The following is a 5,360-nucleotide window of genomic DNA, read 5'->3' as shown; positions in this document are numbered from 1 at the left end:
ATATAACCTAAGTCAACAGAGCGAGAGTTTGAGATAAGGGTGTTTAAAACGGTCAGTATTTTCTTAAAAAGAGTTTCTGCAACTTTATTGTTTTCAAAATATGGTTTTTGACTTAATTATAAGTGACAGCAACATTAATATAAAATCATGGTTTATTCAACAGAGCGAGAGTTTGAGATAGAACCTTTAACCAATAAAGTTAACCGAAACGATTCATTTTACAACTAAGAAACCGACAAAGACTTGATTCCCTAGTTTTGACGAACTACATACCGATATCCGTCTTATTAATATTTAATCTAGATATTAGTTTAGCTCTTAGTTTTTCCCAAACAATCAAACATTTTCACCTTAGATTTACGTAGTAACCTTAGATAACGGTATATCGATTCATAAGTCCCTGTGGGATCGATATCTTTTAAAACTACGCGATAGAACTGTGCACTTGCAGTTTGTATCCCATTCTCGACTCACCCAGTCGAGCGATCAAGTTTTTGGCGCCGTTGCCGGGGACTTTTATTCAATCGATATCGTAACTCTTCCGTTACGCTGTAGAGACTAAGGTTTCTTTTTCTTCTATTTTCTTTCTTTCGTTGATTTGTATGCCACGCACTCGCTCTCAAGGCGAACCGCTCTATTTACGAATCAACGATATCGAACTATATCTCCGAGTCTTACGATGAATTCGGGAATATCGTGCTGAAAACAATCTCCCTCCTATAGACCTTCCTGATCTCAAAGATTTTCCTTCTTTAACCGAGATGGCAGAACCAGCTCGTGCTCTTAGAGATTACGCCGCTCCATCGCAAGATGAACCGCATTCAAGTATTGCTCCGCCCGCAATCGAAGCAAACAACTTTGAACTTAAACCTTCGTTGTTGCAGGCTGTGCAACAGAATCAATTCTCTGGAAATCTTACCGAAGATCCAAACCTTCATTTATCCGTATTTGTCCAATACGCTGATACTGTTAAAGCTAATGGTGTCACTTCAGAGGCAATTCGACTTCGTCTTTTTCCTTTCTCATTAAGAGATAGCGCTAGAAGATGGCTTCAATCTCTTCCTTCCAACTCAGTCACCACATGGAACGAGTTGAAGAAAGTTTTTCTTGCCCGATATTTTCCGCCAAGCAAAACAGCTATGTTAAGAGCCCAGATAAACGGATTTAAACAGAAAGACAACGAGTCTCTTTTCGAAGCATGGGAAAGATACAAAGACATGATGAGACTTTGCCCACACCATGGTTTGGAAGACTGGTTAGTAATTCACACATTTTATAATGGTCTCTTATACAACACAAGGTTAACAATAGACGCCGCTGCAGGTGGTGCACTAATGAACAAACCTTATGCTGATGCTTACCAGCTTATCGAGAGCATGGCCCAAAACCACTATCAGTGGGGAACCGAACGAACGAATGTGGAAAAACCTCAACCGAAAACTGGCATGTACGAGATAAGTAACCTTGATCACGTTAATGCAAAAGTGGATGCTTTGGTCCAGAAGATTGAAAGTTTAAACGTATCGCCTCCAGCAGCCGTGGTTGCTATAACTCAGAATTGCGAGGTCTGTGGAATCCAAGGCCACACTCCTGCGGAATGTCAACTCTTGACTGGAATCCAAACAGAGCAAGTAAACTATGCTCAAGGAAGCCCCTATTCGAATACCTATAACCCAAATTGGAAGAACCATCCAAACTTTTCATATAAGAGTAATAATGCTTTATACGCACCTGGACAGTCTCCAAATCAAGCCCCATCTATACCTCCGGGATATCAGAAACCGAATCCTAACAATAATACCCCTAGAAAATCCAACTTGGAAATCATGATGGAAAACTTTATAGCTTCCCAACAACAAACCAATAAAGATTTCTTAAACCAGAACATACACACTGGCGAACAACTTAAACAACTAGCAAGCAAAGTAGATGCCCTGGCTACCCATAACAAAATGCTGGAAACGCAAATATCTCAAGTAGCTCAACAACAAGCACCTACTGCTGCACCAACTGGTACATTCCCTGGACAGCCCCAACCCAATCCGAGAAGCCAAGCTCATGCAATTATATTGAGAAGTGGAACGGAAGTGGAAGGACCGTCTGACCCAAGGATAGAAAACCAAAACCCTAAGAAATCTACTGAGGAAAGTGAACCTAAGGAAAAGGAAGAGAGTAATAAGGAAACCCTAGAAAAGAAGGAACCTTATGTACCTCCACCACCTTACAAACCACCTATACCTTACCCTCAAAGGCTTGTTAAAACCAAAGATGTAGGCCAATTTAGAAAATTTGTTGATCTCCTTAAACAATTAAACGTTACAATTCCGTTTACCGAAGCTATTACGCAGATGCCCTCATATGCTAAATTCTTAAAAGAAATTCTTTCTAATAAGAGGAAACTTGAGGATAGCGAAACCGTTACACTCCCTGCCGAATGTAGCGCTATAATCCAAAACATGCCCCCTAAACTCAAGGATCCGGGTAGTTTCTCTATACCCTGTCACATAGGAAAATTTGTCATCGACAAAGCCTTATGCGATTTAGGAGCCGGAATTAGCGTTATGCCTTTATCCATATGTAAGAAACTGGAAATGGGAGAATTAAGACCGACCAAAATGTCTGTGCAATTAGCAGATCGTTCCATCAAATATCCTGTAGGAATCCTTGAAAACGTTCCCGTACGCATAGGTCAGTTTTACATTCCCACTGACTTCACAATTATGGACATTAGAGAAGATGATACGACACCTATTATACTAGGAAGACCGTTCTTAGCAACTGCCGGTGCAATCATAGACGTAAAACGAGGACGACTCACCTTCGAAGTAGGTGAAGAGAAAATTGAATTCATTCTTTCCCAATTCTTGAAAGCACCTGCAATAGAAGATACATGTTATTTCATGGATATCATCGATGAATGCATAAAAGAAGCAGAGTCAGGAGAAGACAAATCATCAGACTATCTTTTAGAGGACAAATCTAAACAATGCTTAGCAATAACACCGGATCCTACGCAGTGTCTTAACAAACCAACCCCTGATTTGAAAACACTTCCCAAAAATCTGAGATATGAATTCCTAGACTTAGAACTTGAACGACCTGTGATAGTTAATGCAGATCTAGGAAGACTCGAAACAGAAAAACTCCTACATATCTTAAGAAAATATCCAACCGCACTAGGATACCACATCACCGATCTCAAAGGAATAAGCCCTTCTATTTGTATGCACCGCATCATGTTAGAAGAAGACTGTAAAACCTCTAGGGAACACCAGAGAAGACTAAATCCGATCCTAAGTGAGGTAGTAAAGAAAGAAATAACCAAGTTATTAGAAGCAGGTATTATATATCCTATATCTGATAGCCAATGGGTTAGTCCTGTACACGTTGTACCAAAGAAAGGAGGCATAACCGTTATTGAAAACGAAAAAGGAGAAACTATAACTAAACGAATCGAATCGGGATGGAGAATGTGCATTGATTATAGGAAACTAAACAAAGCAACCCGAAAAGATCATTTCCCTTTACCATTCATTGACCAGATGTTAGAACGATTAGCTAAACATTCACATTTCTGTTATTTAGACGGTTATTCAGGCCTCTTTCAAATACCAATTCACCCTGATGACCAAGAAAAGACAACATTCACATGCCCTTTTTGTACCTTCGCGTATAGACGAATGCCGTTTGGTCTGTGTAATGCCCCTGCAACTTTTCAAAGATGCATGATGGCAATATTCGCCGACTTTCTCGAAAACATCATGGAAGTATTTATGGATGACTTTTCTGTATACGGACAAAGTTTCGAAGAATGCCTTGAAAACCTGGAAAGAGTTCTAGAACGATGTGTAAAAGTAAACTTAGTACTTAATTGGGAAAAGTGCCACTTTATGGTACAAGAAGGAATTGTTTTAGGACACATCATCTCGAACAGAGGAATTGAAGTAGACAAAGCCAAAATAGAGGTAATCGAAAATCTTCAACCCCCAAGAACTGTGAGAGAAGTACGAAGCTTTTTAGGACACGCCGGTTTTTACCGACGATTCATCAAAGACTTCTCTAAGATAACTAAACCCTTAACCGGACTGTTGATGAAAGATGCTGAATTCATATTCGACGATAACTGTTTAAAAGCATTTCAAACTCTTAAACAAGCATTGATCTCCGCACCCATTATGCAGACACCAGACTGGAATGAACCATTCGAAATAATGTGCGATGCCAGTGATTATGCTGTAGGTGCTGTTTTAGAACAAAGAAAGGATAAAAAGCTTCACGTTATATATTACGCTAGCAGAACCCTGGATGAAGCGCAGATGAATTATGCCACAACCGAGAAAGAACTCCTAGCAGTGGTATTTGCGCTAGATAAATTTCGTTCTTACCTGGTAGGAGCCAAAATAATAGTTTACACTGATCACGCTGCTATCAGGTACCTTTTAACAAAAAAGGATGCTAAACCTAGACTCCTAAGATGGATCTTGTTACTACAAGAATTCGACTTAGAAATCAAGGACAAGAAAGGAACTGAAAACGTAGTAGCAGACCATCTCTCTAGACTTGAGAACCTTGAACCCGAAAGAACATCCATTAATGATGATTTCTCGTATGATAAACTCATAGCTACTTTGGAAGAGAACAACTCCGACATGCAAGTAGAAACCACCTTAGCTATATCTGTCATACCATGGTACGCTGATCTAGTCAATTATTTAGCTGCCGGAATAGTTCCACCTACTTTATCTTACCAGCAGAAGAAACGATTCTTCCACGACATAAAACACTATTACTGGGATGATCCCTTACTTTTCAAAAGAGGCCCCGATGGTATTTTCCGTCGAAGTATACCCGAAGAAGAGGTAGAAAATATAATCCAACACTGTCACTCTGCGCCTTATGGTGGACACACAAGTACATCCAAGACCTGCTCTAAAATCCTACAAGCTGGCTTTTATTGGCCAACTATATGGAAGGACGTACATGCGGCTATTAAGGAGTGTGACAGATGTCAACGCACGGGAAACATATCTAGACGTGACGAGATGCCACAAAAAGGTATTTTGGAAGTAGAGATTTTTGACGTGTGGGGGATAGACTTCATGGGACCTTTCCCATCCTCTTTCGGTAACAAATACATACTCGTGGCAGTTGACTACGTATCAAAATGGATCGAAGCTATAGCTTCTCCAACAAATGACACCCGAGTAGTAACTAGACTCTTTAAAAATATAATATTTCCGAGATTTGGCATCCCAAGAATAGTAGTCAGTGATGGTGGATCACACTTTATATCCAAGGTACTCGAAAAACTACTACTTAAATATGGAGTGAGACATAGGATAGCAACACCTTACCACCCT

General features: G+C 39.9%; 1 pseudogene; it reads right to left on the bottom strand.

Annotated features, from left to right (window-relative positions):
• Positions 1–1,146: 1,146 nt before the first annotated feature.
• On the bottom strand, positions 1,147–1,246 carry LOC127116466 (uncharacterized; annotated as a pseudogene).
• Positions 1,247–5,360: the final 4,114 nt, after the last annotated feature.

Source organism: Lathyrus oleraceus, chromosome 1 (genome assembly GCF_024323335.1).
Source record: "Lathyrus oleraceus cultivar Zhongwan6 chromosome 1, CAAS_Psat_ZW6_1.0, whole genome shotgun sequence".
Lineage (NCBI taxonomy): Eukaryota > Viridiplantae > Streptophyta > Magnoliopsida > Fabales > Fabaceae > Lathyrus > Lathyrus oleraceus.
Note: the sequence above shows the minus strand (reverse complement) of the source record. Positions and strands in the feature narration are given on the sequence as shown.